The following is a 24,507-nucleotide window of genomic DNA, read 5'->3' as shown; positions in this document are numbered from 1 at the left end:
GGGGATAAAGAAGTCAGGAAATATGGTTGTGGTTTAAAAACAAGAAGTATGAATGAAGCTTTAAAAAGAAACAAACATAATATCAACTTCCTTTAGATGGTGCACTAGATTTTTTCCAGGGGAGGAGAAAAAAGAAATCAGAAAAATATAAAAAATCAATAAAGCTTCAAAAATCGAGACACTGAGAATATGCTGTCCATGATTTTTTTCAACCATTCACCAAAGTTTACTGATAACCATTTTAATCCAGCCTTCCTAATCCAAAAGAACTACTTTTATATTTTTAATGAACTTATTTTAAAAAAAAACACAGTCATTACTTTTGTAAAGCTCAAGGTTTCCCCAAAGATTCAGGGCTCACATGGACCAGGCCTGATTCTGGGGGTTTGAACCTAAAGAGTCAAATTCACTTACTTTGGTTCACTATCCCACCTAGATTAATATGGCAAAGACTCTAAGATAAAACTTTTGTGTGGGGTATCACAAATGTGGGCAGTAGAGTCCTCAAATCCTACATAGGAATGCAGCATACACTATGATTACTGATTACAGGATAGCCTTTATCCCATAGAAAATGCGTAAGAGTCACAGGAGTCCATGAAAATTACAGGAACATATATACTCAAAACACCCCATTGCCCCTCCAAAACACACATATGCACACCAAAAAAGGAAACAGAACTTGGAGTTTCTGTCAATGTAACTCTCTGTCACTTGAGTTATTTTCTCCTCCTCACCAAGTCCTACATAGTCTTTCCAAGATTCATTGTGTGATCCTTTGGTTTAGATTCCCTACCTCTAATAACAATGCAGTTACTGTGTAAGGTCAATAACACCAGCACACAGGAGGTCTGTTAGCACAGGTTCTTTGATCTGCTTTTCTAAGGAAAGCAACTTTGAAGAATTTACAGTCTCACTTTAATCAAATATACATATATCATTCACTTAGTTCAGGGGGGAAAGTCAACACCCTGAACTTCAGAGAAAACATAAACAGAAATTACAAGCAGAAACTATATAAGCAGAGTGAAATAACACAAATCAAAAGACAGGCTTCTGTTGTCTGACCAAAGCTATACATGCATAGTTACCAGAGAGAGAAGCACCAACATCTGGGTTTTCAAAGCTTGTGCGGGGTTGGGGGGGCTCTTTAATGGCTATCCAGAGTCTCCACACCAACATTCTTCCAATGAGTGAGCCCCAAACAAAATGCTAACCTAACCTCAGAGTGTGTGTGTGTGTGTGTGTGTATATACATATATATATATATATATATATATATATATATATATATATATATATATATATATATATATATATATATATATATATACACTTCTTCAGGGTCAGAGTGCTTCTTACCTCTTGAGAGCTTCACATCTCTCATGACTTAACTAGCAAAAGGGTGTGGGCCTTCCTACAAACAAAGGCAAGACTCAGTCAAAGGAACCTGATTGCCTTAGTGCTGAGAAGCACACCAAAACAAAAGACAACACAAAGTCCCTCTTTGCTTGCCATTACACCACTCCCATTCCCGAAGGTAAAATATGTTTTGTGGCTTGTTGAACAAGGAAACTCCTTTTAATTATGCCTGCACTGGACATTGACTTGGTTCTCAAAGTAGGATACCATACATGAACCATATAGTTTCTCTTCATTCTCAAGAAATCTCTCTCAAGTCCAGAAAGTCTCTAATATCCAAACTCTCCAACTCTGGAAATCATGAATTTGGAAATGTTGACAAGATAACTCAAAATTGGTGTTGTCCAGGAAATCTCTCTTTCTGCTAGGAAATTAATGGGGTGGGAGAAGGAATGTTGGGGCTCAGAAGTGATGTCTTCAGAATCTCTTCTCAGGCCACATGTAAGCTTATATCTGTCAAGTCAGTGTGTTTCAGTTTGAGTTGCCATTGTTTCTTGGGGAAAAGAGATAGAGATAAATATCTCTGCCCTTTGCCATACTCTGGAAGACGGTGGAAGGGAAAAAGTAAAGAACAAGACCTTGAGAAGCTAAGGAGAGAACGTTACCAACTTGTTTCTGCAGGGATAATTATAGTCAGCAAAGCAATAGGAGTTCCCTGCATCCCATCAGATGCCTCAAAACAAAGTCCCACTCCCTTTGATCTCATCAGATTTATTGGGAAACTCCCCTTTACATCAGGGATTTTTCTAATCTACCCTTTTCCTTACACATTTAAGAGTATGCAATCATTCAAATACTAAACTGTAGCTGTGTTTTCATTGGTGCACAAAATCTCTCCAGTGATGTGGCTCACAACCCATCCATGACTTTCTACCCTTTAGGATTCTTGTCCATTGTTCCCATAAGTTCATTTCAGAGGATCTCCCTAATGTGTTGAGATCTTCTTTGCTTTTTTCTTACATCATGAAGATACCAATGGAGAACTTCTTTTACTCCTACCATGTAAGAAGCCTATCTGATGTTTTACTCATACATTCCTTTGATGATGTCCTTTAAATAAGTTTTTCTTTGAAATTCCTTGTTTTTGATGATGTTTAATGTTGCTTTTGTTGCTGTTTAATGTTGCTGACTGTTTGTAGCTGTCATATACCTAGCTATTGCCCTGGGAGTATTTACCAGCTTCTTCTGATCTGAGAATGTAGTCACCAAGCAGTCTAATAGTGGCTCTGCTTTCCTTGCCCAGACCTGTGATTTCATTGATATAGGGAATGCCCAGTGAAATTCCTTCCACTAGTGCCAGTCAGCAACTGTTCTGTAACTTTCAGCATTAGAGAATTGCCTAAAGAACTGAGAGGTCAAATCAATTAATAAACATTTATTAAGTGATTACTACATGTCAGGCTCTGTGCTAAGTGCTGGGGATTACAAAAAGAGGCAAAAGACAGTCCCTGACCTCAAGGAGCTCACCATCTAATGGGGGAGACAACATGCAAACAAATATATACCAAGCAAGCTATAAACAGGATAAATAGGAAATAATTGACAGAGGAGAGGCACCAGAATTAAGAGGCATTGGGAAAGGCTTTTTATAAAAGATAGGATTTTAGTTGGGACTTAAAGGAAGCCAGAGAAGTCTATAGGCAGAGGGATGTGAAAAAGGAGAATATTCCAGGCATGGGGAAAGACAGAGAAAATTCCTGAAGCGGAGAGGTGGAGTATCTTGTTCAAGGCAGGAGACCAGTATCATGGGATAATAGTACCTGTCCAGTATATAAAAATTTACATTAGTGATAGCTGGCATTTATACAGTGCTTTAAAGTTTATATATGCTATCTCATTTGATCCCCACAACAACCCTGTGAAGATCCTTATTTTACAGATGAAGAAACTGATTGCCAGAGAGGTTAAGTGATTTGCCCAGGGTCAAGCATCTAGGAAGTATCTGAGGCCAAATTTGAACCCAGGTCTTCCCGATTCCAGATCCAATGAGTGCTCTATTCACTGGACCACCTTGTTACCTTTTTCCTGGGGTCACGTAGCTTGTATACATTGGAAACAAAACATGAGTTCGGCTCTTCCTGACTCCAATACCAGAAATTTATCCTTGGTACTGCCTCTCTGTAGCTGTAACTAGCATATAAAATCCATAGTGTAAGTTTTCACCTCTGTTTGTGTCTCTAAAATGTTTGGAGAGTACCTGTTCTGCATAGGCAAACATTCCTCCCCAAAACCTGTTTACACTATTATTTTCCTCAGCTAAGCTTCCTTTTCTTGGACCATGTAGTGAAAAAAGCACCCATTCTAACTAAAACCAAAACTGGTAAAGGTCAAAGTAATGGGATGAAAACAGCAAGGTAGGGAGGGTAGATTGTGAAAGGGGATAGTCAGAAGCAAACACTTTTGAAAAGGAACAGGCCAAGGAGAAAATAGAATAAATGGGAGGAGGGATAGGATGGAGGTAAATATAGTTCGTCTTTCACAATATGACTATTATGGAAGTGTTTTGCATAACTGCACATGTATAACCTGTATTGAATTGCTTGCCTTCTTAATGAGGGTGGGTAGGGAGGGAAGAAGAGAGAGAATTTGGAATTTGAAGTTTCAAAAACAAATGTTAAAAATTGTTTTTACATGCAACTGGGAAATAAGATATATAGGTAATGGGGTATAGAAATCTGGCCCCACAAGAAAGTAACGAGGGGGGGCATGATACAAATTATGAAAAAGAATGTAAAATAATGTTATTACACTGTAACAAATGACAACTTTGAGAAATTCAGAGGAACACAGGAAGAAAGGAAGGAAGGAAGGAAGGAAGGAAGGAAGGAAGGAAGGAAGGAAGGGAAGGAAAAATTTATTAAATACATACTCTGTGTCTCATCTGATCCTCACAACAACTCTGGAGCAGAGAGAGGTTAAGTAACTTGCCCAGGGTCAAACAACTGGTCTGAGACCAGCTTTGAACTTGATTCTTTCTGACTCCAATCCTAGCACTCTAGGTCCAAAAAGGATAAAGAGGGGAGGGGGAGAGATATTAGGGGGAGGGGGAATCTTTGTAACAAATATCTCTAACAAATGTCTGACAAACAAGACATATAGGAAATTAAAAGAAACATATGACTAAGAGCCATTCCTCAATTGACAAATGGTCAAAAGGTATAAACAAATAGTTCTAAAAAGAACTTCACACTATTAATAACCATATGAAATATTGCTCTAAATCACCAATAAGAAAGGAAATGAAAATTAAAACAAGTCTGAGGATTTACATTGTACCCAAGACTCTGACAAAGTTGCATTATTGTGGAATAATAAATACGTTAATACATTGTTGGTAGAGATATGATTTGGAAGAATTATTAAATTATTGGCACTCTTTGACAAAGAGATTCCACTACTGATATGTGTTGCAAGAAGATCAAAGACAGAAAAAAAGATGCCACATATACCAAAATATTCAAAAAATCACTTTTTATGATGGCAAAGAAGTGGAAACATAGTGGATATCTATCAGAAGTGGGTAATGACTAAACAAATTATGAAAAAGAATATAAAATAATGTTATTACACTGCAACAAATGACAACTTCCAGAAATTCAGAGAAACACAAGATGTGTATGAACTGTTGTAGTGTGAAGCAGGCAGATCAAAAAAAGGAATATGTGAAAACTCCAGTTATATAAATGAAAGAACAATAAAATGAAGCTGATATGAATAATTGTAATGATGAATCTTGATCTCTGAGAGGAGAAGAGGAAAAGTCATCTCTCATTGAAGAAGTAGAAAACTATAGGTATAGAATTTTGAGCAGTCTGATAAAATCAATGTATTGATTGCTTTACTTACCTGTCATTTGTTGCAAGGGAAAGCTGAGGGTAGGGAGAGGGGGAGTAAATACTGCAGGTGGCTAATATCCAGCAAAATGATTGTAATGTAAAAACAAAAGGCATCAATAAAACTTACATATGTAGATAAATTTATATAAAATAAAATTATATATGTAGATAGATAAATGGATGGATGGATAGATGGACAAATGGATAGATAGAGAGATACATAGATACAAAGATACATAGATAGAAACATAGAGAGAGACAGACAGAAAGATAGATAGATAGATACATAGATATGTAGATAGATACATAGATAGAAATAGATAGATAGACAGAGATAGATAGAGATATACATACATACATACATACATACATACATACATGGAGATGAAGTTAGCCTGGCATGGCTTGTTCCACTGAGGTCTTAGTCATCACCCTTTCTTAGTTTCCTACTTGCTCCAGTTATGCAGCATCTCTCCCTTTTGCCAGTATTTTTTAAGATCACTGACAGCTCAGTGATTAGTACATCTCCATTCCTTTCAGTATCTTGAATTGTACCTTGTCTAGTCCTAAAGATTTGAACTCATTTAGGGTGGATGGGTGCTTTCATTCTATCTCATCATACATATTGGATTTCAACTCCCTGTTTACCACTTTGTATCTATCCTTTCCATCACAAAGGAATGTCCATCACAAAGGAACGCAAAAGAGGGAAACTTGTAGAAGATATCTTGATGATAGATGCCTCCCATTAGTACTATACAACACTTCTGTGACAGGTTTATGATCATTTTTCTGAACTCATTTATTTTCCTCTTTCTGCCTAGTTGGACAGTCGTATATTCCCAGGAAAATTATTATTGTTATCAACAACTATTATAGTGCTTTAGGGTTTTCAAAGCACTTTACAAATAATGTCCCATTTTATCCTTACAACTGGGAGATAGGTGCTTTTATTATTCCAATTTTAAAGATAGGGAAACTGAGGATGAAAGAGGTTAATTCCAGTGGCTCCCTATCACCTTACAAATCAAATATTAAAACCTGGTTGGTGTGCATAATTTGCCCCCCCTTCATAATCAAATATAAAAGCCTCTGGTTGATGTTCATAACTCTCCAGTCTTCTTATACCTCACATCCCACTTTGAAATACTCTTCAGTACAGTGAAACTGGCCTGCTTCCTTTTCCTCAAACACACTACATTTCCAAGCTCCAGGTATTTGGGCTGTCCCCCAAACATAAAATACTCTCCTTCACCTCTGCCTCCTAGATTCCCTGAGTCTCTCAATTCTTTTCCTTTTCCTTTTGTGGTTATCTCTAATTCATCAAATAGATACTATTCTCACCACCACCACCAGTTTCTACTTAGTTATATCACGTTATTTGATTTTGGGTTTTTTTTTTACCTATTCCCATGATAGGATGCTAGTTTCTTCAAGTTCTAATTGACAATTAGTAAATTCTTTATCTATTTTTTCCCACTAAGAAAGTTATGATACTGCCTACTAAAGTCTCCTGACTCTAGGTACAATGGACTTTCTATACCACATAGCAGCTATCTTGAAGTGGGGACCAGATTTTGGTCAATTTATTTACTCTAGTCAAATTTAACCTCAGTCTGACTAGTGCATTGATTGATATCTCATTAATTTACAGTTGTAGATAAACCTGTACATGAAGCCAAATCTAGATATTTCATGTGCAATACTTATTGTCCACCTGGCAGGTCAAAACACATAGCAAGCAAAAGTTAGGTTCAGAATGGTGATGTATTGGGGGTGAAATAAGAGAGTAGGGAAGAAGGTAGTTTTGAAACACATTTTCACTTAAACCATTTAGGGACCTCAAGGAATCACCTTTCCCCACCAGTAGATAAATCCTTCCAAAGACCCAGAACCTATCTTCTAGATGCATAAGATGGTCAATTGCTGGAAGAACTGAGAAATAAATGAAGCTGGGCACCTTTGATACACTCACCTTTGGCTTCTGCTGCCTTTTCCTTTTTTTGAGAAGCCTCACTCCATCGCCAGGAAACTAAGGACTTCCATATCATCCTGAACTTTCTGGTCTCCATGATGATTATCTAACCCAAGGTTGAATCTTGGTTCTCTCTACCAATGAGATGGAGATACAATGTAATTTCAGTGAACAAGCTCTCAAATTTCATGGAAGATGGCAAAATTCTTGAACACAAAAAATATGTTAAAATGTATACCTGTGCTTAAAAAGGAAAAGAAAGGGGATAACCCTGAAAAGTAGACCTATAAACATAAACTTTCTATATAGGACAATACCAGGAGAGAAAAAACACAAAATCAGTTTACAATATGCTTGATAGGATAAGGGTAGCTCCTGACAACCAACATGTCTTCATAAAACAAAGTCCTGTCAGCTTGAGTGACAGCCTTGGCAGAGTGAGAGGAAGAGACCAATCTCATCTATCTTGATGTTAGCAAGGTTTCTGATTCTATGCTACATGGCACGTTCATTGGTGAATGGAAAAAGACACCTAGATCAAAAATCAGTCAGTTATGTTATTGCTGTCACTGATGCACAACTGAGGCAATTGTTTGTGACATTCCCTTTTTCACACCCATCTTTCTTTTTTCTCTTCTATTTTTCCTCACCTTTTTCTGATTCCTCCTCTTTCTTCCCCTCCTCCCTACTGTCTTGTTCTTTTATCCTCTCCTTCATTCTCTTCTCATCTGTCTATGATAGTGAAGAAAGTTTCCATGTTGTAGGTTCCCTTTCTCTGGTTCAGAAAACAGGGTGTATAAATTTAAACCATGGCTGTAACTTCTTGATTCTTCTTGTCCCCATGATGGGAAGCAATTTTTGTAAGGTGAGATTTTCATCAAGTTGAAATATTAGGAGATCCACTTATGTATGAAATTTGCTACTCAAGCTCTCTCAATTTAAGTCAGATTGTCCAACAGACCTTAAAAGAGAAGATGACCTCTCCTTGTCAACAACTTGAGGTTATTGACCATGATGGGATTGGATCCTTTTTCACTCTCTCTACATAATCTATCATACAATAGGAAACTGCTTTCTGACTTCAGTGGAGGAGTTCCCAGATTTTAAGGAAAAGGTGCTTTTTTCATTTCCCCCAAGCTTTGAGATCCCTGGAAGGTATTTATTTATGGTGAATTCATGAAAAAAGGACTTATCTGAGAAAGGTGAAGTCCCTGAGTCAGGGGCAGCAGAATGCTACTCATAGTAAAGTCCCAAAGGGAAGTCAGCCACATTCTACTCCGTGATGGGAATGTCACTTGAACTGTGGTTTTAACAAATAAGGTTTGGACTTCATGATAGTGGCAATGATAATAACAGATATGGTAGTGGAGGATGGGGAGGGAAGAGGAGGAGATGGAGAAGGAAGATGAAAGGAATGGGAAAGAAGAGAAGGAGGAGATAGAAGAGAAGGAGAAAGAGAGGAAGAAGGGGAGGAGGAAGAAGAGAAGAAAAAAATAACAAGAATGAAGCAAAATCATGAATGAGAACAAAACAAGATGTTCTCAATAATAAGGATGATTGATTGACTAGGATAGTGATAATGACAACTCACTTTCAAAAAGATACTTTCTAATCAATTTGCTGCGGATCCCTATCTTACAGAATTCTCTCAGATTTTATGTAAATCTCCACCACTATTAAACATTTGAAATTTTGTCATTATCTCCATCTGTTAATCATTCAGCTAATTTCAGCCACTTCTGCCTCTCCCCACCTGCTTTAGATACCAGCAGTCAACTCTCTAATATATGTTGAAAAGAAGGAAAAATGCCTCACTCACAGCAATTAAATCCCTGAATTAAAATAGTATAAATAATCTAGTGACAGTTATCAATGACTGCAAGACTCACAGGACCCCACAAACGGTACCTTCCTTCCTGGTTGCAGAGCCAAAAATTAGACGAATTTTAAGGTAATAAGTGAAGTGCAACAACTTGTTTTTCAAGAGCTAATTGGGTCTATCCCAACATGCCAATGAACTTCCTGACAGAAAGTCAATCAGTATGGTATTTCTTCCACCTGAATACTATCACAGTGTGAAAGCACACCAAAGAGCAATCATTGGTACAAATAGATTAGAGCACTGTTAATTTCTAGGTGCTTAGGAGAAAATATTACACAATAATTGGTTTCTGCTGTAAGCTTTTCACTGTTCTCCAGGTATATCTGAAAATCTTTACAAAGGCAGCTAGGTGGCTCAATGGATAGAGTGCTGAGTCTGGAGTCAGGAAGACTTGAGTTCAAATTGTGCCTCAGATATTTACTTAGTTATGTGACCCTGAGCAATTCAACCTCTCCCTTCCTCAGTTTCCTCAACTGTAAAATAGGGATAATAATAACACCTATCTCACAAGGTTGTTGTAAGGATCAAATGAGATAATATTTGTGAAGTGCTTAGCACAGTGCCTGGCACATTGTAGGTGTCATATAAACGTTTATTCCATTCCCCTGGAAAGACACATTTCAAATTGGGTTTGAATTTTGGGGAATTAGACCCTAGCTCAATCTGAACTGTTGCAATAATGCCAAGTTAGAGTAACTTCTAAAGGCAGTTCCTATGAATATGTGAAAGTGTTCATCCGATCTCTATTCGTTGGTAGCTCCAACAGCACCCCGTACAGACCTTATACTCCCCCACCTCTATGTCTTTCTTTGTTCCCTATACCTGGAATGCCCTCTTCCATATTCTTTACCTATTGAATTCCTATCCACTCCTTAAATCCCAGCTAAAGACAGCTCTTCCAATAAACCAACCCACAAATGCCAAAGACAACTTGGCAGGTCAGTGGTAAAACTATTGGACCTGGGTGACAGAAATGCCCAGTCCGGCCCCAGCCCTGGGTGTGGTGAAGGTGGCTGTAGCTGCACTGGCTGCTTCCAGAGCTCCAGGCCCACAGACACTGGGGAGAATCAGGTGGTTGATCAGAGCAGGAGTGCAGAGATCTCTTTGCTGGTGATAAGGCAGGGTTCTCTTGCTTTGCCCTGCTTAGATCTGGGTCACAGTCCTGGTTGGCAGTCCTTGGAGGAAGAGGACTGTTGGTGTGGCAGAGCTTGTGGTGGTTGTGGAGAGAGAGTCCTCCTGGTAGTTACACAGCAGAAAGGAGTGCTTGCACTCACAGACCAGAGCACAGACCAGGAGAGGAACATCATACCACCTCAGAATAGAAGTAGCTATGAAAACAACAGCCCCAAACCCCCAAAGCTTGAGACAGAGCACTTGCCACTCTGGAACAAGTCGTACCCTGACGAAGAGCTCAAAAGTCAAGTAACTGGCTGGGAAAATGAGCAGGCCATGTAAAAGGACTCAGACTATAGAATCTTTCTTTGGTGACAAAGAAGATCAAAACATACAGCCAGAAGAAGTCAACAAAGTCAAAGAGCCTACATCAAAAGCCTCCAAGAAAAATGTGAATTGATCTCAGGCCATGGAAGAGCTCAAAAAGGATTTGGAAAATCAATTAAGAGAAGTAGACGAAAAATTGGGAGGAGAAATGAGAGTGATGCAAGAAAATCATGAAAGATGAGTCAATGACTTGCTAAAGGAGACCCAGAAAAATACTGAAGAAAATAACACCTTAAAAAATAGACTAACCCAAATGACAAAAGAGCTTCAAAAATCCAATGAGGAGAAGAATGCCTTAAAAGGCAGAATTAGCCTAATGGAAAAGGAGGTCCAAAAGACCACTGAAGAAAATACTGCCTTAAAAATTAGAATGGAGCAAATAGAAGCTAGTGCCTTCATGAGAAATCAAGATATAAAACAGAACCAAAAGAATGAAAAAAATAGAAGACAATGTGAAATGTCGTGTTAGAGAAACCACTGACCTGGAGAATAGATCAAGGAGAGATAATTTTAAAATTATTGGACTACCTGAAAGCCATGATCAAAAAAGAGCCTAGATATCATCTTTCAATAAATTATCAAGGAGAACTGCCCTGATACTCTAGAACCAGAGGGTAAAATAGAAATTGAAAGAATCTACCAATTGCCTCTTGAAAAAGATCCCAAAAAGAAAACTCCTAGGAATATTGTAGCCAAATTCCAGAGTTCCCAGGTCAAGGAGAAAATATTGCAAGCAGACAGAAAGAAACAATTTGAGTATTGGAAAAACACAATCAGGATAACACAAGATTTAGCAACTTCTACACTAAGGGATCAAAGGGCTTGGAATATGATATTCTGGAGGTCAAAGGAACTAGGATTAAAACCAAGAATCACCTACCCAGCAAAACTGAGTACAATATTTCAGGGAAAAACATAGATTTTCAATGAAATAGAGGACTTTCAAGCATTCTTGATGAAAAAACCAGAGTTGAACAGAAAATTTGACTTTCAAATAAAAGACTCAAGAGAAGCATGAAAAGGTAAACAGGAAAGAGAAATCATAAAGGCCTCACTAAAGTTGAACTGTTTTGTTTACATTCCTACATGAAAATGTATTTGTAACCCATGAGATTTTTCTCAGTATTAAGGTAGTTGAAGGGAATATACATATATATAGACAGAGGGCACAGGGTGAGTTGAATATGAAAGGATGATATCTGAAAAAATGAAACTAAGGGAATATATTGGGAGAAGGAAAAAGGGAGAGATAGAATGAGGTAAATTATCTCACATAAAAGTGACAAGAAAAAGTTGTTATAACGGAAGGGAAGAGGGGTAGGTGAAAGAGAATGAGTGAATCTTGCTCTCATCAGATTTGGCTTAAGAAGGGAATAACATATACATTCAATTGAGTATTTTACCCTACAGGAAAGTAAGGGGAAAGGGGTGGGGGGGGGTGATAGAAGGGAGGGTATTGTGGGGGAGAAGGTAATCAAAAGCAAACACTTTTGAAAAGGTACAGTGTCAAAAGAGAAAATTGAATGAAGGGGGACAGGATAGGATGGAGGGAAATATAGTTAGTCTTTTACAACATGACTGTTATGGAAGGGTTTTGCATAACTATACTTGTATAACCTATATTGAATTGCTTGCCTTCTCAATGAGGGTGGGTGGGGAGGGAAGAAGAGAGAGAATTTGGAATTCAAAGTTCTCAAAATAAATGTTAAAAAATTGTTTTTACATGCAACTAGGAAATAAGATATAGAGGCAATGGGGTATAGAAATCTACCCTGCCCTACAAGAAAGTAAGTGGAAAAGGGATGGGCAGGGGAGACTGGGGTGATAGAAGGGAGGGCAGACTGGAGAAAAGGGCAATCAGAATACATGACATCTTGGGTGGGTGGGAGGGTAGAGATGGGGACAAAATTTGTAACTCAAAATCTTGTGGAAATGAATGTTGAAAACTAAAAATAAATTTAAAGAATCAAAAAATAAATCAAAAAGACTACTAAAAAAAGAAAATCATACGGCCAATAAGACAGTGAAGTGGTCAGTCAATGCAGAGGCTACTATGTGCCTGCAGGCTAGAAACTGTCCCCTCGTGAAATAGCCCCTGCAGGCAGATTTCAGAAAATAAAATTAATAGCATGAAAAGAGCTGAGTTTAGGCCCATCATTTTCTGAGAGTTATTGCCTTCTTGCACATGAAAAAGAAAGTTAGGCTCAATAAAAGAAAATGAATGCACAGAGGGGAGAAAAACCCATCTTATGCATTTTCAAGTGACAAGGAGAAGGCTTAAATTGTTCTTCTGGAAATGATTTCAGATTATTGTAATCTAAGGAAATGTGTGCTTTGAAAATATCAATAGGATTAGATAGAAGCGACCTATCAGATATCACTTGTTGATCTTTTCTAACAAGATAAAGTTTCTAACAACCCATTTTTAGAATCAGATTCTTAGTATCATGTGCTGAATGGGACTGCAAAAGATCTGTCTCCCTGTCTTTATGCAAGAACCTAATTAATAACACTAACAATGATGATAGTTGTTGTTACTATCTAGTATTTTTATTTCTGCAGCTTTATATTTGATCCTCATAACAACCCTAGGAAAAAGGTACTATTTTTATTCCCATTTTACAGAAAAGGAAATTGTGGCAGATTTTTAGAGGTAAGGTAACTTGCCTACAGCCACATAACTAGAACATGAATAAGGCAGGATCAAAACTCAGCTCTTTCTGACTCCAAGCCCAACTCTCTATCCACCTATTTCCCTATTTTTGTTCAAAGATATAGGTAGGGTTTTTTTTTAATTTTCTCTTTCAAAAAATGCTTAACTCACCAATAAAACGTTCCATGTCCCCTTGTAAGAGATTCCCTGACAAGACAATTGTATTGCGGATAAAGTCTTCTTATAGTATATACAAATTCTCTTTCAAATAGAATTTGGTTTGCTGTGACTTTTTAAATTTTATTTTTAATTTATGCAGTAAAACAAGTATTTTCATAACATAATACAATAAAAAACAATGGTTGTACATGAAACTGCAAATCTCCTATGCACAAATTGCTATTCCTTTCAAATATACAAGAACATTATCATATAAATGTCTTTTTTCCCCTCTCTGTCCCTCACCTTAGAGATGGCTACCATTAGACACAAATTATTCCATACATACTTCTATTTATCAGTTCTTTTTCTGGAGATAGACAGTACCTTTCTTCATATGTCCTTTATAGTTAATGTGGGTATTTGTAATAGTCAAAATGAATTCTTTGCTCAAAATTGTTCTTAAAACAATATTGCTATTACTGTATACAATGTTCTCTTGTTTCTGCTCACTTAGCTATTTATTAGTTTGTTCAAGTCTTTCTATATTTTTTTCTGAAATCATTGAACTCATCATTTCTCACAGCATGGCAGTATTCCAGCACAATCATATACCACAATTTGTTCAGCCATTCCCCTGCTTCTGGCAGCCCCACAATTTCCAGTTCTTTGCCACCACAAAGAGAGATTCTATAAACATTTTAGAACACATAGGTTCTTTTCCTTTTCCCCTAATCATCTTTGGAAATAGACCAAATAGTGGCATTGCTAGGTCAAAGGGTATAGGTAGTTTAGTAACTCTTTGGGCATAATTACATATTGCTCTCCAAAATGGGTGGATCATTTTACAACTCCACCAATGATGAATTAGTGTCCCAGTTTTTCCACATCCTTTCCAACACTTCTCACTTTCCCCTTCTATCATTTTAGCTAATCTGGTAGATCTAAAATGATTTCTCAAGGTTGTTTTAATCTGCATTTCTCTAATCAATAATGACTTAGAGCATTTTTTCATACGCCTATAAATTGTTTTGATTCCTTCATTGGAAAACTGCCTGTTCATTTCCTTTCACAGTTAATCAACTGGAGAATGACTCATATTCTTATAGATTTGACAAAGTTCTTTATATATTTTAGAGATGAGACCTTTACCTGATGAACTGTCTATAAACAGTCTTCCCAATTTTCTGCTTTCCTCCTAATCTTGGCTATATATTTTTTATTTATACAAAATCTCTTTAATTTAATGTAATCAAAATTATCCATTTTACACCTAACTTTGCTCTCCATCTCTTGTTTATTCATAAATTATTCCCCTACCCATAAGCCCAATAAGTTATATGTTCCATGTTCTTCTGATTTTCCTGTAAAATCTCTCTTTATGTCCAGGATATCCAAACTGTATCCATTTTGACCTTATTTTGGTAAATGGTGTAAGAGATTGGTCCATGCCCAGTTTCTGCCATACTGTTTTCCAGTTTTCCCAACAATTTCTACCAGCTAATGAATTCTTATCCCAAAATCTTCTCTTTGCTCTTGTCAAAAACAAGATTATTATGTTTATTTCCTGCTGTAAATTGTATGTCTGCTCTATTCCATTGATCTTCCTTGATACTTCTTAGTCAGCACCAAATAGCTTTGATAATGCCTGTCTTATAATACAGTTTAAGACCTGGTACTGCTAATCCTCCCCCTGTTTATACTTTTTATCATTCCTTTGATATTCTTGACTTTCTGTTTTTCCAAATGAATTTAGTTATTATTCTTTTCTAATTCCATAAAAATTGATAACTCAATTGGGATAGCATTGAATATATTAATTATTCTGGGCAAAATTATAATTTTTATTATGTTGGCCCTGCCTACCCATTAACCATTAATATCTCTCCAATTATTTAAATCTGATACTGTTTATTAAAAAAAATTGTAATTTTGTTTGTATAGTTCTTGGGTTTGTTTTGCAGGCATACTCCCAGGTATTTTATACTGTCTAGAGTTATTTTTCATTTTAAAATCTAATAGAATTTGAACAAACTGTTCTTTTTCACAGAGGAAATGCAAACAAACTTCTCATCATCATTATGAAAGAGACTATAAATTCTATCATTAAGAACTGAACAACAAATATCTACTTAGAGCAATAACACATTTAAGTTTGAATTCTCCTGTCCTGGTTGATCCTGTCCTTTTTGCTTGGTATTATGGTTGATTTTACTGAGCTAACATTTATAAGCCACATTAAGGTCTGCAAAGAGCTTCACATATGTTATCTCATTTGCTCAGGGAGATTGGTGCTATTATTATCCTAATTTTACAATTGGAAGTTGGGCTAAAAACTGAGGTTCAAAGAGACTACATGAGTTGCCTAGGATGACACAGGTAATTGATGTTTGAGACATGATTTGGAGGTCTTCTTGACTCTGAGTCTAGCTCTCTAACCACTTGGCTAGAGGCATCATGGTATGATGTCTAGAGAAATGTCTTGAAGATGAGAAGACCAAGATTCAAGGTCTGCTTCTGACAAAACAGGTCTGTGGTGCTGGGTGATTAACATAAACTCTCAGGGTTCTAGGTAATTCTTTGAGTTATTAACTCTTTTATGTTGCAGAGATGGTGTTAACCTCCATTGATAAAAAAAAAAATGTTTCCTTAGCTGTAGATTCCCTATACCAATGAAATCAGAGGCACAGTACCTATTCCTCTTTACTTAACCTCCCTAATACCATTCAGGAACCAGTGGTAGAAAAAATGGTTAAAAAAAAGAAGCCTTATCTCAGCCTAAGGGGATCACATCCTACAATTGGATATCCAGTAAGTTTTGTTGAGAGAAAATATGGTTTAAATGATACACCTGATCTCGGGTCCTGCCTACATGCTAAATGTATAAGTCTGAACAAGGCCCTAATCTCTCATTAACCCTAAGCAATTGCTTAAGACTATACATTGCATATGAGTTGCTTGGCACTGATAGAGTTTTCACACAGGGAGTTCCCAACATTGATGAAATAATAGTTTCATAACTGCACTAAAAAGAAAAAAGTTCTCCTATATTTATAGCAGCTTTTTTGTTATAGCAAAGCACTGAAAACTAGGAGTTGATTGCTCATCAATTGGGGAAATGGCTGAACACATTATGGTCTATGAATGTAATTGAATATTTATATTATTATTATATATTTATATTATTATGTTATTAAATATTATAATATTTATATGTCATATAACAAGGTAAGAAATTATAAAATGGATAGTTTCAGAGAAACCTGGGAGGACTGTGTGAGCTGATATGGGGTGAAATAACTAGGAGAATGGTGTATCTAACAAAAAGGTTGTAAAGCTTTATAAGGCTTAAAAACTATGACCATTGCTATGACCAACCATGATTCCCAGAGGATCAATAAGGAAACATGCTACCCAATCCCTAGCAATGAAGTCAAATGAGATATACATTTTCAGATGCAGATAAGGTAGAAATTTGTTTTTCTTGACTGTACATGTTTGTTACAAAGTTTTTTTTTTCTTTTCCAATGGGAGGGGAGTCAAAAATAAAATAACTTTTTTGAAGAAAAAAAAGGCTTTGGTAATTCATATTTTACCTGGAGGATAATTCCCTTCCTTCTTAATTTTCCATAAAGATTAAGAAATCAAATAAAACCAATTCTTTTAGAAAAGACTAATTATATCCACTATTTTCAATTTTCTAGATGTCCTCTCTAAACTAATTGTTTAAACCTTAAGATACATGAGAGAGCAAAAGCAAAAATACACTTTAATACATATGGAGAAAACTTATTAGAAGTAGAAGGGAAATGATTCAGTAATACAGTGGAGAATAAAAGGTAAAAATTCTCTGTTCTATTCATTATTACCCACACTTGACTCATAACTATATCACCACCTAACTTGTAGTGACATATACTGAGAAATCAAGATGTTCTCTTTGTAGGAAAAAAATAAACAGTTGAGGGATCCCATAGATATTAGACCATCTGCAGAAGAAAATTGTTGATTACTTATTTGTCTTTTGATGGGCACCTTTATCTAAGGTAACTGAGATATGGGCAATAAAGAACGGAGTAGATAAGGAAAGCAGAATAAGAAAATCAATAGATAACAAAAAAATGTTGGCATTCTGCAAGCTAAATTTCCTCCCTCACTAAACCTTTAGGCTAGAGCAGCCCACAGATACCTAAATGGTCTATTTTGGGTCTAAGCCTCTTTCCTGACTCATCCTGTGCGGAAAGGGAAAACAGGCGGTGACATAATTGCCATGATGTAGCCAGCATGAGAGAGGAGGAATAGAACCAAAAGTATCCTTCTGAAAGCTTGCTAATCAGCACTCTACCCTCTCTACCCTCCAATGCCCCCCAAATGATCAAGGCTTGATTATATAAAAATGTGAATCATTTGTAGAGTAAGAAATTCATTTTTATGTCTGTTTTACACTGGTATTACAATAATGCATTATTTATAGTTTCACAGAATTTCAAACTAGAAAGCACTTTGGAGATTATTTGGTTCAGTCTCCTCAGAAGGAAATGGAGGTTGCTTATCCAGCATCATCAGTGCTTTGTATAAAGGAATTTTCTGTACAACTGGAAGTTAGCCCTTAAAATTTCAACCTTTTGCTATTTAAGCTATTTTCATAGAAATCTTTCCTATCTTCTTACACAATTAATCATAATTTAACTTGCCTTGATAATTCCCAGTTGTCAATATAATATCAGTTATAATACACTACTATAATAATATACTTACTTCTTCAGGGGCTACTGAGGTGTGTATAATTATTTGCCCCTATACCAAAGATCTACAGGTATGTACTTTTTGAAGATTGTGTTTGGTATTTTTTAATAGTTTCTTCTCCTTGCTCATCGTGAGGTGGTTGGTTGTCACTTAATCATTCTGTCAATTAGCCTGCCTTTAGTACCTCCCATTTCTCTTTCTAATCTATGGCTTCTTAGTTGCTGAGGATGAGGAAGTCAAGTAACCAATCATGTTGGAATTGTGTCCAAAATAAGATTAAACTGGCTCTGAATAAAGTTCTTTGATGTTTCCCTCTATTTCTTAACAAATACAGTGCCATTAATTTTAGTAATGTCAATTTTGTCAATAAAGCAAGATGGTGAAGTGGATAGAGTACTGGTTCTAGAATCAGAATGACCTGAGGTCAAACCAAGCATCAGACACTTGCTAGTTGTATGACACTGAACAAGTCACTTAACTTCTGGCTACCTCAATAAAATGGAGTTAATAATAGCATCTACCTCTCAGAATTGTTGGTTACATTTATAAAGGACTTGGCAAACATCAAAGCTCTATATAAATGTTAGCTCAAACAAACATTTTTAAGTACCTACATCATGCCAGGCACTGCACTAGGTACTGGAGACAAAAAATGTAAAGATAATTTTAATTGGATCCTTTTTAGAATCTTTTTAAACTTTGCTTTCAACTATATTTTAAAATTATTTTTATTAAATTTTATTTTAGTTTCAAACAAAGATATGCCTTCTCTCCTCCCCTGCCACTTTTCCCCTATTAAAGAAAGCCAGAAAACAAAACCCCTGTTACAAATATGTATTGTCCAACAAAACAAATTCCTGAACTGTCCATGTCCAAAACAGTATGTTTCAAATCTTCACTCTGAGTTCATCATCATCATCATCATCATCATCATCTCTCTCTCTCTCTCTCTCTCTCTCTCTCTCTCTCTCTCTCTCTCTGTCTCTCTCTCTCTCTCTGAAATGTTTCATCTGAGTCCTTTAGAATTGGGTCAGCTATATTTTAGATTGAAAATATGGATAAATGACTTCTAAAGTGAAACTATCCTCCATCGTGTAGGTCTATTAAAGCAGTTTGGAGGTTGAGACACTAGCCATAATAATGAGTTTCCACTGAATTTCCTCCCAAAGCATTGTATACTATGTGTCAGGCACTATGCTAAGAGTTGGGGATAGAAAGGTAGGTCAAAAGGGGGAAAAACAGTTGCTGATCTCAAGAAATTCACATCCTAATAAGGGAAACAGCATGTAAAGAACTAGGTACATACAAGATGTGCAAAGAGATGAAAGTAACCAGAAAAGGGAGGTATGAGAACCTTGGAAAGGCCTCCCGCAGACAATGGAATTTGAACTTAGTTTTGTAAAACCATTTTACGGTATAAAAATTTATACTCACATAAAAATACAGTATGTTTTAAAAACTAGTAAAAAATTAATAATCTGGTATCATCAATACAATGGATCTGTGATTTCATTGATACAGGTGTTTGCTCCAATGTTCAGGGTTGCAATCCATCTACGTCTTCTTAGCCTGCATGACTCACACCTATTCTCCTCTAAAATTATTATACTTATTTTACAGATGAGAAAATTCAGACACAGAGAGCTTAAGTGACTTGCCCCAGTACACACAGTAAGTTTCAGAGGTTGTATTTGTACAGGTTGTGCAACGAGGGAGGTTCCTAAACATTCAATCACTTGTTTCCCTCAATGGTCTTCTCTAAGCCACTGATAATCTACCTGGACTCATTGCTTAATGGTTACCATTCTCCCATTGCATCATACTCTCTCCATCCTAATGATTCTGAACTCTGTCATTATATAAACTCTGTCCTTCACCCCCAATACCCTGCTCTCTTACTCCCATCCCCCCGTTAACCCCACCTCTCAAATCTCCTGCTACAGATCTACTCACCCTTTCCACTGTGCTCTTTGAAATGATATTATCCTCAACTCCTCAGTTATCCTCACCCCACATATCAAATATCAAATCTTGTTATTTCTACCTTCACAATTTCCAATCCTGAGTGCATTTCAGTCACACTTTCTGATTCACTGATCATGGTGGGGAATTTCAGAATACTCCTTAATCCTCATTGCCACTTCCAGATTCTCTGGCCACTTAGAACACTGAGTAACTGCTCCCCTTTGGAGGTTTATTTATTCCAAATTTATCACCTAATCAGTATTCTTTTAGCTGTTATAGATTGATTCCTATGACACTCTCTCTTCTTTCTCAATGAGTTCAGTGCCTACCTCAGTCTTTCCTCCACCCCCATTCCTACATTCGTACTATGGAACTTTAAAATACATATTGATACTCAAATACTCCTCCCAGTTAATCAATTTACTCCTTCCCTATGACTTACTCTCCTACTACACCTCAGCTGTACACAGAAATGGTCATGCCCTGGATCTTGTCATCACCTATAAGTGTTCTACTTTCATGTTCTTGAATTCTTAAATTCCTTTAGCTAATCATAATCTTTTATCATTCTATCTTTTCCTCAGTCTTATGACTCATACTTCTGTTTCATATCCTCACTGTGATCTCCAGGCCTTCCAACTCTCACTTCTATCCCAAGCCATTACTTATGCACTGGCCACACTTTCTTCCTTTCCCCATCTTGACCCATTGGTGACCCACATGCACCCTAAGCTATTGCCAGTTGTCTTAACCTTTGTCTTGCCAGTGGACTCTGACAACTCTGGAGGAGAGAGCAAGGCTGATGACTTCGTGCAGTTCTGCCTCACTCAAATCCAATTCACATGCAAGTCAAGATATCACATAACTCATGCTGTTATTGGTCCTCTTCAAGAACAAAGGATGAACGACTGGGGTCCCACCCAGCAAGCCAAAAATATTATGCTACATTTTTCAACATTGTATGAATATCAGTATAGCCTGCAAGCTATTCATTGGTTATTCCTCACACTTATTCACTATAGGACTGGTCAATCTTGTTTTCTTGTTCCACATTTCTCTAATAACATCCTTTATTCTGCTTCTTTTGTACTATTTATTAATCATTACTAATATGTATCAGTCTAATCAAGTAACCATGCACTGCCTTTTGAGTGATACACAACTTTAATTCTTTGCAGACTTTTATATTCCATGGTTCCCAGCCATGGAGGATCCCTGGAAGGGTAACAACGGTTTTTTTTAAAAAATATATATATGGGCCATTGTTTGAGAAATAAGCTAGAGTTCACTAAAAGCACTGCACAGCCTTCCAAATATTATCTTGCCCACTCTCCTCTTCTTGTTCAATTTTGGGCCAAGGTCATTGTCCATCTGCAGTATCTATACAAACTTTATGGGCTATTCATTTAACTGCATATCATGGAATGGACAATAGATATTCTTCATTCATTTAGCTTTACTTGTGGAGATAGTAACATCAAATTCTTTTGAGTGATTATGGATGTAACACAGGTCACTCCAATGTTTTCAGGCTTGGTAAAATCAGTATAGCATCATCTACAAACTGGAAGTATCTAGAAGACCTCTTCATCTACAAAGAACACCTCTTTTTTGGGAGCCTGTGCAAGACCCTCTTCATGACAAGGGGAAACACCTTTGGAGAGCTCACATCTGTTTTATTTGTTCACTGATATTAGTATTCAGAGGGTCTAACAAAGTTATGTCTGCTATTATATATTTTAAGGAATTTTGTATGATTTTTACATGTATCTGATACCTTGTTGGAGGGAAAACTTTCAGGGAGTAGTCTACTGAATCAATATTTTTAAAATCTGTCATTTTAATAAGTTATTAATAGAAACTAAAGATTTATTTAGCTGCCATGGAATCTCCTGTTATCCTTAAAAGTTTTTTTTTCTTCTCCACTGGATCCTTATTTGCATTTCTCCCACTCTCTCAACCATAACTCAAAGAGAGGGATGAGAATAGCTGACAGATGAGTGACAAGTAGGCATGATTGCTAATAATAATGTAGACTTCACTTCTATGGTTCTCTCTCTTGTTCCTGAGAGATCCTTCCCAGCCTACAGTGTTTGGTTTTGGTTTTTTTTTATAGGATGTGGTTTTGAAATGTTTATATTTATAATTTAGTGCATATTCCCAGATACCATTTAAGGCCTTAGGTTCACTGTTAGAAACCACAAATCAAACACAGATATGTATCAAGCCCATAAGTTCTCAGAATCCTTTCTAAAGGGAGCAGCTATAGGAGCCACTACATGAATTTCATTTGCAAGGGCAGCATACTATCATTCAATGTCACTATTCCCCCACTACCACTCCCTGGCTTCTCTGGAATCTTTCAAAACTCAGTTCAAATTCCACCTTCCGAAGGGAGCCTTTCTTGGTCCCTCCAGCTATCAACGCTTTCTCCTTTCAGATTACTTTCATCTACTTTGTGTGCATAACTTCTGTGTATCTTGCTATTTATAAGATGTCTCCTTCACTAGAAGTTCTATAAGGGCCAGGGCCAAGTTTTTTGCCTTTATTGCCTTTATTTGCTTATAATATACCCAAAATTAAATACAATGCCTGGTATAAAGTGCTTAGAAAATATTTGTTTACCAATTGACTGACTTTGTGAATATCTTTATTTTTCTGTTTTATTTTATTTTTAATTTATGGAATAAAACAAGCATTTCCATAATAAAGTATGATAAAAAGATGACTGCATGTGAAACTGCAAGTCGATTATATAAAACTTACTATTCCTTTTAAATACATAATAAAGTTATTGTGTATATTTCTTTTTTCCCTTTTTTTTCTTCCTTCCCCCCACCCTAGGGATGGCTACCATTAGATACAAATAGGTATGTGTATGTATGTGTATGTATTGTGTGGATGTGTATATATGTTAAATTATTCCATACATACTTCTATTTATCAGTTCTTCCTCTGGATGCAGATAGTGGTTTTGTTCATATATCCTTTATAGTTAATTTGGGTACTTATAACAACAAATATCTAACGGAGCTTGAGAAAATATTATCTATGACTAATGGTTTACTTCTTAGTGTAGTATGTAAGATGTAGTATGTATGTAAGATGTAGTAGGTAAGAATGTGGCTACAAAAAGTGATGTTTCCTTCCAAGTCAGTTTCAGAACTACTGCTTTCAGGACATGCCACCATTTGCTGGCCAGGTTGTCTTTTCCTCATCACTCACATATTTCTATAGAATTGGATCAATCTCATCTCTGTCTCTAGCCTGCCTCACAAGCCCTCAGTTGTTCTTCCTTCCAAGTTACCCATCCATGTGTTACTTTCCTTTAAATTGTGCCTTACCCTCTCCTTGGAATACCCTCCCCTCCCTCTTATCTTTCATCCAGTTTATAGTGGGACAAATTATTTTGACACACAAAGATAGGGTGAGTATCCTGTTTGTATGAGTTCCACCACTCTGCTCTGGGGGATGCCATTCTGCTTTCTCAGAGGCAGAGCTTGGCAGAAGGTGACAGAGGACATTGATGGTATCTGTAAACCTGTTTTTTAAGCAAATCTCATAACCACCCAAATGACAGTGAGTCCAAGAAGGATCTATAATTTCTTCAGAGCAGTGAATTCCCCTGACTAATACAAATCAAAATTCATTAGTTGTATCATAGATTTAGAGGTGGAAGGGAATTTGGAGGTCATCTAGCTCAACCTGTCTGATTTTATAGATGACAGAACTGAGGTCTAAACAGATTAAGTGACATCCAAGAATGGCAGAGCTGGGACTCAAATCCCAATCAATTGACTCCAGATTCAGTATTCTTTCCTCTGCATCATCCTGTCCCCAGAGTTGTCTAAAGCACCTAGAAATTAAAGAACTTGCCCAGGGTCACACAGGTAGCCAATGGAAACCCACGTCTTTCTGACCCCAAGTCTAACAATCTCTCTACAACAATAACAACAACAACAACAATCACAATGATGACAACAACAAACACAGCAACAACAGCGACACCAGCAGCGACAACAACAATATGCCATGTTGCTTTTATAGGAGAAGTTTTTAACCTTACTATATGTGCGGTGTGGCAAAACTAAGGACTGCTTCTCAGAATGATTTCTTTAAATGAATAAAATAAAATATCTAGAATTACAAAAGGAAATCTATTATATTTGAAGGCAGTGGTCAGTGTATGAATAAGAAAGTGCGCAGGTCCCATGTTAAGAATCCTTGCTCTATAGTGTCCAATGGTGATGTTTCATTAATTTTATGCAGACCTATTCAACCTTTAAGTGCTTGATTTTGCTGTGGCCATGAATGTCATCCATATTTGTAGCTAGTGTTTCTGATAGGCTCAACTCCTCCCAGAAATTTT

Source organism: Trichosurus vulpecula, chromosome 2, assembly GCF_011100635.1.
Source record: "Trichosurus vulpecula isolate mTriVul1 chromosome 2, mTriVul1.pri, whole genome shotgun sequence".
In the NCBI taxonomy this organism is placed as follows: Eukaryota; Metazoa; Chordata; class Mammalia; order Diprotodontia; family Phalangeridae; genus Trichosurus; species Trichosurus vulpecula.
This window is presented reverse-complemented; position numbering follows the sequence as displayed.